The sequence below is a fragment of the Pinus tabuliformis genome, chromosome 3_2, assembly GCF_031772625.1.
Source record: "Pinus tabuliformis cultivar Carrire ecotype Pingquan chromosome 3_2, CPIR1, whole genome shotgun sequence".
Taxonomy (NCBI): domain Eukaryota; kingdom Viridiplantae; phylum Streptophyta; class Pinopsida; order Pinales; family Pinaceae; genus Pinus; species Pinus tabuliformis.
In genome coordinates this window covers 1,235,737,585-1,235,750,725 of record NC_142302.1, presented here as the reverse complement: position 1 = coordinate 1,235,750,725, position 13,141 = coordinate 1,235,737,585, and the positions used below count along the sequence as shown (strand labels likewise).

The window sequence follows — 13,141 nt, the reverse complement described above, 5'->3', positions numbered from 1 at the left end:
GGAGTAAGGAGACTTCAGTTGGCAAGAAGGAATCATGGAATGCGCTAAAGGCCTACCACGAAAGGAAGAAGCAGGATGCTTCTGGAAGTAGACACACAGTACCAAGAATAGTGTGGTCCATCCTACCAGGTATGTTGTAGTGGTGGATGCCAAAGATTAGGCTAGTGTCGTTGATGACAATGTTTTAAAACTCCGACTCCAGTTTGGAAATGGCGGAGGGTCGCCTCCGACTCTGACTCTAACTCGATATCGACTCGGCCGGTTTGATTTCAATGACTCAGTCGTTGTAAAAAATACATTAAATATTTATTTTTTTATAGAAAAAACATGATTTTAAAGATTTTCATTCATGTTTCCAAACACAAAGCTTTAGAATATAGAGATAAGATAAACATATGATCGAAGTAGGCTCATGAATATATCCATTATATCAAAATGGCACCCAGTGCAATGTCCAATACAAAGTTCATACTTAGCCACCAATGCCACGATTCTTTTATGCCTCAGCCCGAGGACAATCACTAGACTACAACAACAATAATACCAATTCTCTACAACCAATCATAGCTTCCCAAATGATAAGTAAATGCACTGATCAACAGATGTCTTCAAATTTGTGCCTTTGCTACAGGACGGTCTATCTCATGCTTCTACCTAGACTGCTGGAGATGATTTCAAGAAAATTGCCCCTAATGAAGTTTCAAAACCCTTGATTTAATTATGGTCAAGCTCCAAAACAATCAGAGGTTAATCTTGTTGAATTTTCTAAGTTTACTTAGTTAGAAACCCTTCATGCACTTTATCTAATTTATTCCTACCTACTTGTTATTTTTCCTTAACAAGTTATTTACAAAGTAAATACCGAAAATAAACACGAGTGCATGCTCAACATATTACAGATCAGCAACTAAAAGAAACAAGAACAAACACACCATATGACACCATTATTTTTGAACTAATGTCCCCGGAAAAACCCAATGTGGGAAAACTGATGCAACTATCTGAAGGTTTTCTTATTAAGCAACATCAGAGTACAATCTGGGTGCCGAAACTAGTCTACCCAATAGAGAATTTCCTTGGCAGTAATACCTCTCAGTTTCTAACAAATCTACTAGCTGAAAACCCGAATAATCCTTCCGGCAACTACTCAGCACCAATCTGCCCCAAAAACCCCAGCGTCTACCCAATCTGGACTGCACCAACCTATCCTAACCCAACACTGGCCCTGCGTCAACCCCAGGAAGCCCTGCGTCAGCTCTCTGAGCCTCTGCGTGAGCTACGCTGGCCTCTTTGGTGCTCTGCATAGCACTTAGCTGCCTTTGCGTGACCATTGGCTGCTCCTGCGTCTCTCTCTCTGGCTGCTCTGCTGCTCTCCCAGCACTATCTCTGCCTCATTGTCTCTCTGTACTCAATGCCCCTCAGCTGCTCTCCCGATCATTGATTCTATCTCTCTTAGCAAACCCTGCTCTAGAGAATAGAATGACTAATCACTCTGGTGTATTCTCCAAGTGACCCTCAAGCCTCCTCTTATACTTTTCCTGTTGACATCTCAACGACCGAGATTAAGTCCCCAATCCAATGTTACTTGGGAGCGGGAGCGGGAGCGGAAGCGAAAACGGGAGCGGAGCGACCATTTTCAGAAGCTCCCGGTTTGGGAGCGAATCCGGGAGCGATTTTTTAAAAAAATATATATTTTTTATATTTTTTAATTTTTGATACATATATGTCAACAAAAACATGTAGAATGATGAATTAGACATAAAAGACATAAAAAAACATAGATTGATCATTGAACCATATCACATCAATCATCTAGAAATTATAATCGTCATCAACCATGTCCACAAGTTAGTAAAATACATATTACAACTGCAACATATTGAGTCTTATAAATCATGATTCATCAAATTCAATCTTAAAGTTTCAACTTCAAGCTTTCAGAATTGAAAATTCAATAACATTTATCATCATTGATCACCAAAGTTGTACTTGTAAGCTAAGTTTAACCATTACAAGAAGTAATATCGAAGATATTTCTAAGTCCTAACTTCTAACTGTTAACATGATATGAAATGTTAAAAATTTATAAAATGAAACATGAATAATGAGATGAAATGAAACAACTTTAGTCTTTCACAAAGCATCATATTCATAATTCACAATCATTACCAATGAGTTATAATTGCCAAGGCCCAACTTCAAACTTCAAAGTTTCATTGTCACAGTGATATAATGTTTACAAAAAATATCATTATGATATGAAAGAGTCAAGAGTCAAGAGTCAAGGACTCAAAACTCAACAGTTATGAAAACTAAAGTCTAATAGAAACTAAAAAAGACAAGTAAACTGTAAATCTACATGTGGCCCTTGCCACGAGAGTCTCCAGGAGTATAAGCAGGTCGTGGTGGTCTTCTAGGAGTCTCCCGCACAGACCGACGACCAGAACTAGAACCTCCACGCGAGGGTGTAGATGGAGGTGGCGACAGCAAAGGAACAAGACTCGGACCTCGAGCACTGCTACTGGATGATGGAGGTGGAGGTGGAGGTGGCATGGCTGCTGCTTCATTTTCATCCCTTACAAGTTCCTCTTCTAGTTCTTCAATATGTACAATGCCATCCTCCAAATTGTCATCCTCTGGGTGATTGTCCCAAATTTTATATGTGGGATCCTCATTAGCCCGATCACAGTAATGACTCAACAACCTCAAGTTGTAGTGCAGATAAACCAAGCTTTCTGCTCGATTTTCATTGAGTCTGTTTCTTTTCACATTATGTATATAGTTGTAGGTGCTCCAACACCTCTCTGCAGAAGAAGAATTTACAACCTGTGAAAGAACTTTTTTTGCCAATTTTGGCAAAAGTCCGTGGCCGCCATATGTTTCCCACCATGTGAGAGATTCAAATTTATCTTTGTCGTCCATTGCATGGAAGTTACCATACAAACCAGTGCCACTGAAGTATCTGCCTATTTCAAGGCGCACAGCTGCACATTCCTCCCTGTCAGGTACCAACTTTTCTAATGCTTCCAAATATCCTTTAGTTACCTCTGGATCTAAATGGGGTTTGGTCCTAACCCCACCCCCTGCTGCAAGTTGGCCCAACCAAGATGTAGAGTAGTATTTTGGCGTAAGGATATACGCCAAGCAATGTAGTGGAAGGTTAAGCCTATCCCACCGTTCACACACACAGTCATGAATCAGTTTGTACAAGTTGGGATCTCTATTTTGAACAATGTCTTTTATTTCCCCCAACATGGTATCCATTTGCTCATACACCTCGCCAATCACTGGTTTGTCTGTATCTGCAAACCGAATCATGTGATAAATTGGCTTGGTAAAATCCAATACCTGCCTCACACTTGTCCAAAACTGCCCATCAAGAGCGGCCTCCTCCACCATTTCAAAACCTACCATGTCAGCTACATTTGTAGCCCTTTCCTTTAACACCTGCCAATGTGGACTTGATACCATGCTAGCTAATGCCTCTCTTACCTTCAAAAGGCGCCTGAAGGTGAGGTAATAGCTACCAAATCTAGTCTTCGCAATCTTCAGCAACTCCAATCTCAAGTGACTGCGGAAAAGTTCATGGGTATTGCTATGATTTGTAATAAATTTTATCATTTGTTTGCCTTTCTTGTACAAATTACCAATCCATTGGTATTGTTCATTTTTGTTTTTGACAATATCATGCAACAGAAGGTTCAATGTGTGAACCAAACATCCAGACCAAAATATGTTGGGGTATTTATCCTCAATAATTGCTCCCGCTGCCTTACAATTAGGAGCATTATCAGTGATGACTTGGATGACATTGTATGGGCCAATACGCTCAATTGTTTCAAGTAATGCTTCTGCAATGTTGATGGCGGTCTTGAACTTGTCTGAGTAATCATGTGCAGCTAGAAAGATGGGACCACTAACAGACACAGCAAGAACACTTATCAATGGCTTGCCTTTTACATTTGTCCATCCATCAGATACAATGGACACCCCATGGTCAGTCCAAGAACTTGTCATTTTATTCAAAGAATGTGATATTTTTGCTTTTTCATGATCAAGGCCAACGGTTCTTGCCTTGTCATACCCAGGGCTCTTGTATCCTTTAGGGGCATCATTTATGGCAGAAACCATTTCGTGCCAATAAGGTGAGCGAAGAAGATTGAATGGTATCCCACATGCATAGAGAAACCTGTAAACTTTTGAATCCACATCATTCCTACACCCCTCATCAAGGAAATCTGATATGGTTCTACGCCTTAAAGATGATGACCCTGTGCCTCCATGTCCATATCCACTGCCTTGGGAGGATGCTGAAGGAGTTCTTTGTGATTGTGAGCTTGGTTCAAAGAAACCCCTTGATTTTTTTGTTCTGTATTGGGCTTCCTCCTCTTCCCTTATGTATTTGGCTCTCTCTGTTGTTGACACCGTTGTACAAGTTTTGATTCCTATTTGTTTCTCTCCATCCCATGGCCTTTTCCCGCAGAGGTGTCTTCTAGCACGGGTGTATGAACCTGTGTAATCAATGTTGCAATGGGGGCAATGAAATTTAGTGGTTCCACCCCCTCTCCCTGTTTCAGCCCTGTTAACATATTTCCACAATGGAGTTTGGTCTTGTTTAGTTTTTTGAGGGTCATGTTCACCCTCCACCAGCTCCTCCTCACCGGGGTTTTCACCCATTTGACTTTCTCTGGCTTCTTCATCCCCCTCTTCAGTTTGAGGTTGGCCCCTCCATTTCCTACTCTCCAGCACCATAATAACCATAAAAGGGACCAGGAAGAGGAAAATGCCAAGAAATATAGCTAGGTCCATGGTGTTTGATGTTTGTAGGGTTTTGATTCTTGAATCTGCAAATTAATTTAATTTATTGGGATTAATTAATTTAATTTATTAATTTGATTTAAATACAAGATTTTTAAACTCAATAAGCTAAATTAAATTAACTAAATTACTACCTAACCAGCTAAACTAACTAAATTACTAAGTTACTTACCTCTGCAGGCTTGCTCCTCGCTCCTTGGCACTTGCTCCTCGCTCCTCAGCACTTGCTCCTCGCTCCTTTACTCTTGCTCCAGCTCCAAACTCAAGCTCAATGAGTAACAATGAATATTTTTTTGGCCCATTGGCCTTTTAAAACCAAAAAAAAAATTTAAAAATTTAATTTTTTTTGGGTCCGCGGAATTTTTTCCGCCGACCCACTCCCGGCCCCGCGCGAATCGCTCCCGGAGCGATTTTTAATGCCCGGGAGCGATCGCTCCCGGGCATTAAAAATCGCTCCGGGAGCGCCGGAGCGATCGCTCCCTAATTCGCTTCCGAACAGACCAGGGAGCGCAAATTTTTTTAAGGGAGCGCGCTCCCGAGCCGCTCCCGCCCGGAGCGCGATTCGGGAGCGGGTTCGAGGGGGGGGCGCTCCCCCGCAACATAGCCCCAATCAAAGGCTAAGATTAGATCTGGCTTGATCCATGTCTTTTGGACCACTCTAACACAGATTCATATTAATACGCATTAATATTTTATTTTCCCTAAGTTTAGACTTAGGGACTCCATTAAAATATTAATTATTTTAATATCTCCTAATCTGTTTAGAATCTGCCCAAACCCTTTCTGGGTATTGGAGATCTCATATGCCCCAACCTCTCCACCAAATTTCGTGGCTAGAGCACATTCCTTGCTACCCGAAATCAACAAGTCCATTGCCATAACGTTTGCCTTTTTAAAAACATTGTATGGCTCAATGCTTGTTTCAGTTTTCTAATTCATGCCACTAGGATACCATACTTCGACCTTGTAATTTTCAAAACTTTCTCATGGTGATAGATTACTTTAGGGCTATAAATATACAATAAACAACAACCCAGTCGTTGATATGTAGGAGGCAGAACAACTTTTGACAAATGTGCTTCAGGATCTTTTTCAAAGAGTCGAGTCGGCCAAGTTGTTACCGATAAATATACTCCACCTCAAACCCACGCGATGGCTTCATCAATGTCGATGATTGATTTCAATAAAAGATTGTTAGACCTTGGGACTAAGGTGACCGGACAGGGTGAAAAATTCGAGGAACTCCAAGATACAACAAAGAGAATAGAGAGTCAGCTCGAGCAGAACCAGAACAAATTTAAAAAGGATCACATAGTCCTTTCAGAGAAGGTGGATCAAGCAATGGTATTGTTGCCCCGTATTTGTGACAAGATGACTGTTACACCCTATCAAATACCCCAGAATAATGAAGCTACTCAACATCTCAATTCTCCAGATTCGTTGAACTCATCGGACTCACATGAGAAACCCAAGTCTCCAAAGACATCTTCCATGCCTAATCAAGAAAATAGTAACACGTATTTTCAAAATAGGCAGCTCCAGAATCCATACACAAATATGTCGTTTTCAAATCAATACCCCTTCTTTGCTCCGTCGATAGCTACATGTCAACAAAGAGCAAAACTTGAGCTGTACAAATTTGATCGTAACGAAAAATGCAGCATTGCTTGGTTCAATAAAGCAGAAGAATATTTCGAGATTTATGGTATTGACAATGATGACAAAAATATAAGGCATGCTTCCATGGAAATGGAAGGCAAAGCATATAATTGGTATATGTTGTGGAAAAAGACGACACTCGCTATCAATTGGAGTAAATTCAAAAATGTGTTCTTTAAAAGGTTCGAAGGTGTCAAGGAAGAAGAGTTTTTATCATCAATCACCGGATTGCAACAAAAAGGAGATGTGGACAAATACACTCGAGAATGGGAAACTTTAGCTACGCAAGTACCTGGATTATCAGAAACTCGTCTCATTCAATTGTACACCACAGGACTTAAACCCCATCTCCAAGATGAGCTCAAGCTTCATGACATCACTTCTATAGAGGTAGCCAGACATAAGGCAAAAGCTACTAAAAAGAAACATGAAAAAATGTATTGGTCGAAGGTGGAAAGAGTATATTTGAGACGAAGATTTTCCCAAGCCGTGAACACGGATAACACAAAATATGTTCCACTACATCTTCGTGAAGGAGTAAAAACTAACTTGGAAATACAAAGAATGAAAGAGGGAAAGTGCAAACATTGTGGCAAAAAATGGGACCCTAAACATAAGTTTGCTACAGGAAAAGAGACCAAGAACCTGTATAAATGTGAAGCAACTAACGATTTAGACAGTGATGAAACAGACGTAAAAGAAATTGAAGATTCCCCAGAATTCTCTCCAGAACTAGATGACGAGAATATTCCGCAAGTGTCATTATCAGCCATGACAGGTATATCACAGCCCCAGATATTAAAGTTAAAAGGGCATATCAAGAAGAACAACGTAATTGTTCTAATCTATACCATTAGCACCCACAACTTTTTGGACTCAACGATGACGAAAAGACTCAACATTTTCACATTTCCCATGCCCAACATGAAGGTTATGGTAGCTGACCGTAAGAAAATTGAAAAAGTAGGAAAATGCCATAAAGTCAAATTACAAATTCGAGACTATAATCTAGAACCTTCGGTCTACACTGTCCCATTAGGAGGAGTGGATGTGGTCCTAGGCATCCAATGGCTTCAAATCCTAGGTACTTACTCTGCTAACCATCAAAGCAAATTATAAAATTTAAGTGGAAAGGGAAAAAACACAACTTATATGGGTTCCAACCCCCTAAGAATCAAATTGTGAAAATGATTCAGAAGGGAGCACCAGCTTATTTAGTATAGTGTCATCAATAAGAAATGTTAACTTCAAATCCGGTCAACGACAAAGCACTGGAGGTCCAAGAGCTAATTCAAAAGCACGAAAAAGAACTCCAAGATCTTCCAATGAAGATGCCTCCTAAAAGAGAAATCGAGCATACAATAGAAGTCAAAGCAAGGATCAAATCCCATCAACATCAAACCGTATCAATATCCACATCATCAAAAAATAGAAATTGAGAGATTAGTCCAAAACCTTTTAAAGTGTGGCATCATCACAAAAAGTAAAGTTTGTATGCTGCTCCAGTTGTATTAGTTCGGAAGAAAGATGGATCATTCAGATTATGCGTCGATTATCGAGAACTAAACAAAATGACAATTAAAAACAAGTTTCCAATTCCTTTTATCGATGAAATGCTGGATGAACTACATGGAGCTGAATACTTCTCAAAATTGGACTTAAGGTCAAGGTACTACCAAATCATAATAAGGTTGGAAGGCATAGCAAAAACTGTGTTCTGAACACATGAAGGTCATTGAGAATTTAAAGTAATGCCTTTTGGGTTAACCAATGCACCAGCAACATTCCAGCCACTATGAACGAGTTGTTCCGTCCATATCTAAGGAAGTTTGTGTTAGTGTTCTTTGATGACATTTTAATTTATAGTAAAACATGGAAGGAGCACCTACAACATTTGGAGCAAGTTCTTACAATATTAGAAGAACATCAGTTCTATGCCAAGAAGTCCAAATGCACTTTTGGGAAGGAAGAAGCAGAGTACCTCAGACATATAATATCCAAGGAAGGAGTAAAAGTGGATCCTAATAAGATCAAGGCTATAAGGGAATGGCACAAACCAATTAATATCTCCAACCAAAGAGCATTCTTAGGATTGACGGAATATTATCGAATATTTATTAAAAACTATGCCCATATAACAACACCACTAACAAACGTTCTAAAGAACTCATTTTGATGGAATGATGAAGCGGAGAAATGTTTTGAAAACTTGAAGGAAGTTATGTCTAATGCCCCTGTATTGGCAACTCCAGACTTTTCAAAACCATTTGTAATTGAGTGTGATGCTTCAGGTCTTGGCATAGGAGTACTAATGCAGGATGGTTACCTAATCACGTTTGAAAGCAAGAAGCTCAATAACCAAGAACATATCAAGTCTACATATAACAAGGAAATGCTTGCTATTATGCACGCATTAACCAAATGGAGACAATATCTTTTGGGAAGTAAGTTATTAATAGTCTTCAGCATCCTCCTCCAGTAAAAAATGTTATCTACATAACAACAAAAATGGATAGAAAAAATCACTACCTTCGACAAGGATATATTACATAAGAAGGGGAAGATAACGTAGTAGCTGATGCTATGTGTAGGAAGGACGAAGAACCATCATTACTTGCAGTTTCTGTTGCTGTCCCTGAATGGCTTAATGAGATTCGAAGTGAATATGCAAAAGATCCGGAAACAAGTGTTATAATCAATAACCTTCCTCATAATTCAAAATTTGAATGGAAGAACGATATTCTATGGTACAAGGGAAGAATATATCTAAATTCAAATTCCAAATTTAAAGCCAAGATTCTCAAAAAGTCACATGATTCATTGTCAGTCGGACATGTAGGGTTCTTTAAAACCTACTTTAATCCACGCCAATCATTCTTTTGAAGAGGAATGATTAACGATATTCATAAATATGTAGCACAATGCGATAAATGCCAGAGGAATAAAATGAAAATATAACGACACCTAAACTACTTCATTCTTTAAATATCCCAAATCAAAAATGGGAAGAAATATCAATGAACTTTATCGAAGGTTTACCTGTGTCTGAGACTAAGGATAAAATTCTTGTAGCAGTCGACAGACTCACCAAGTATGCTCACTTTATTGGAATGACATAATCAGACTCAGCAAAACAAATCGTTGAGATATTTTGCAAAAATGTTTACAAATTACATGGATTTCCCAAGGTCATTGTGAGCGATATGTGAAAATTCTATCACTACAACATTTGATTTATTTTTCCTACTTATTATTCAATAAGTTATTTATGAAATTCCTTCAATAAACATTAAAATAAATTTTGTTGCATATCACACTGTAATACAAAAATAAACACGTACAAGAATCAACACATTGACACAGATATTTTGGACAACAGTCCCCAGAAAATACCCAATGTGGGAAAATTGATGCAGCAAAGGAGGATTTTATTATTCAGCAATTCTTCAGTACAACAAGGTGCCAAACTGGCTTGTCCACAGAGAGAAAAATTCTCTAGCACTTCTCCTAGTCCCAGTGTCAACTTGGCTGACCTCTGCGTGGCTCCCAAACACTCTACATCAACCCCTACTTAACTGTGTCAGCCCTGGGCCTCTCTGCATCACCCACGCAGGCCCTCTAGTGACTGCACAGTCTCCTGCTGCCTCTGCGTCTGCCTCTCCTACCTCAGCGCTAGTCTCCAGTGGCTGATCCTATCTCTCTATTCCGTACTTGTTGCCTCCTGACTGCTCACCAGACCACTAGTTCGAATTCCTCAGCTAACCCCGCTCCAGAAATTGAACTAACTAGTCTCCCTCAGTGTGTTCTCCAAGTGACCCTCAAGCCTCCTCTTATACTTTTCTGGTTGACAAATCAACAGCCGAGATTAAATCCCTAATCAACAGCTAAGATTAACTCTGGCTTGATCCATGACTTTTGGACCCTTCTAACACAGTTTTATATTAATTGACATTAATATTTTATTTTCCCTAAGTTTAGACTTAGGGACTCCATTAAAAATATTAATTATTTCAATATCTCCCAAACTGTTTAGAATCTGCCCAAACCATTTTTGGGTATTGGAGATCTCGTGTGCTTTAGCCTCTCCACCAATTTTCGTGGCTAGAGCACATCTGATGCTACCCCAAATCAACACGATAGAGATGCCAAATTTAAGGGTAATTTTTGGAAGGAATTTTTCAATCATATAGGAACCTACCTCAACATGAGTTCAGCCTACTGTCCTCAAATAGATGGCCAAACAGAGGTTGTCAATAAATGTTTAGAAGCCTACCTATGTTGTTATGCCACAGACAAACAAAATAAGTGGGTTCAGTGGTTACATCTCGTTGAATGGTGGTACAATTATACTTACCACACGTCAACGAAAATGACTCCATTTCAAGCTTTATACGGCTACGAACCTCCAAAATGGAAGGACTTTGCTATCATCGAGATGAAGCTTCCAACTGTTAAAAACCAGTTAGAAGAAACCCAAAAAGTCGTCCAAACTCTAAAAGAAAATCTAAATAATGCAAGGAATCGTATGAAGCAACACGCTGACCAAAACAAAACCGAGAGAGAATTTGAAGTTGGAGAATGAGTATTTTTTAAACTCTAGCCTTACAAGAAATTGTCCTTAAAACAGAAGGGAAAAAACAAATTAGCACCAAGGTTTTATGGACCGTACCAAATCAACAAAAAGATCAGCCAAGTAGCATACAATTTAAGCCTTCCCGATAAAATTCGTGTTCACTACGTCTTCCATGTATGCTGCCATAAAAGGCACTTGGTGATCATCAATCAGCGCAAACAACAGTTCTAACTTTAGATGACGAAGGAAGGGTTATTCTAGAACCAGAAGGTATCATCTCCATCAGGGAAAAGAAGTTGCGATCATGAGTAATCAAAGAATACCTGATCAAGTGGAAGGACTTATCAGAAGAAGAAGCTTCTTGGGAGACAAAAGCATTTCGTCAACAACACCCGTCATTATGTATGCTTTGAGGACAAAACATCTTTTCAAGGGGAAGGCATGATCTTTGAACAAGAGGCACCCAGGGTTGTATTTAAGCCAAGGCCTCCCACAGTGTAATCATCATTCATTAATTAATAATATTATCTATTCTTATTTCTGTCAGCCAATGACCTGTGCATTCCATCTCCTCAACCGAGAGGACCCATGTGGCATGCAACCTACCAATGGAAATGGCATGATGAGGACTACACAAGGGAGATGGTCATGCAATCAAATTCATTGTTCTTCATCCTCAAATTCTTCAACAAATGAGGTGCAATATGATTAGGCATTTGGGCTTCCAGGACATCTTGACTATTTGAGCTTCCAATCAATGCAATCCATAGACAAATATTAAAAGCATTCAAGGACCGATGTTGGCATCAATGACAACATCATTCAACATTTATTTTTTGGCCAATTCAAAAAAAAATGAGATAAATATTTTCTGTTTTAATAAATTGTTGAATTAGAATAAATCAGATCTGCTATGAGGAAAATTAGCTAAGGTAGAATTCATCCTTGACAATAACTTTGATCATCTCCCATGTCATGGCTTCTAAAATGTCAAGGATCATTCTAAGCTTGTATAAATTCTCACACCAAAGAACACCTTCCCCATGCATTTCTAGCATTGCTAATACAACCTTGTCTTCATTTGTGCGTTGTTGCACTTCATAGTAGGAACATAGCTACAATCAATGTCACACGGTTCGAGTTCGAATTCGAGTTCGACAACGATTAAGTTCGATTCGAATTCGAATTTTCCGATCAGGTTTGAATGAGGTTCGGCATTAGGTTCGACTATACATATTTTTCAATATATATATTTATATATATATATATCTATATATCACAAAATAATAGAAAATTCAAAATCGATCCATAAACACATGAATACAAATTTTTATTAGTAAACATACATGAATGATGTAATCATTCTAACATCTAGTTAAATGTAAACATACACAATAGTAGTTTGCAAAAAGAAATGACATAATTTTCAGTCTTCAAAATTTAAATGAATGTCAAATACTAGTAATCTTTTAAAAAATCACATCGTTTTAATGTTTAAATACTAACAGAAACCTGAAACCAAAACAGTACGTTCTGAAGACCATTTGTATGTGTTGGAAATTTGGTGGTTGAAAACTGATAGCAGCAGGTTTCTTTTTTGACTCTTTTTCGTTGGATTTGACATTTAACACTTTGGAGAAGCATTCCTAGTTTGGATTTTACCATTCTCGAGGGCAAAAATTTGTGATAGTTGTGGATTTTGGCAATTTCTACCTGGAATGGTGGTTGGATACCTATAACAGCAGTGATTTGTTTTGATTTCACACAAAAATACCCTGTGCAGTGTTGGAAAGGCCGTCTGTCAAGCTAATGTGGTGATGTTGCTTTCAAAATTGATAAATTTAAACGCAGTAGTTTAATGAGGTCATTTTTTGGCTCCTTTCCAGCCAGATTTTTTTGGTCAATTTTGGCATTTGCAGCATAGATATAAAACACAGGCCAAATTGGCCCACGAGGTATGACAAAAGACTGTTAGCAAATACACAGCTCTGCAGCCTGCTCAATACAAACGCTCACTCAATACTCCCGACAGCTTGTGCCAAAACGTTAGAGAGCCATCGTTTATAAAGAAATATTTGGCGGGAAGCGTTG

General features: G+C 38.8%; 1 protein-coding gene across 13 annotated transcripts in view; it reads right to left on the bottom strand.

Moving 5' to 3' along the window:
- LOC149185213 (ARM repeat superfamily protein) overlaps positions 1-13,141 on the bottom strand; it is a 378,063-nt gene that overhangs the window by 161,951 nt on the left and 202,971 nt on the right. The window lies entirely within an intron of this gene.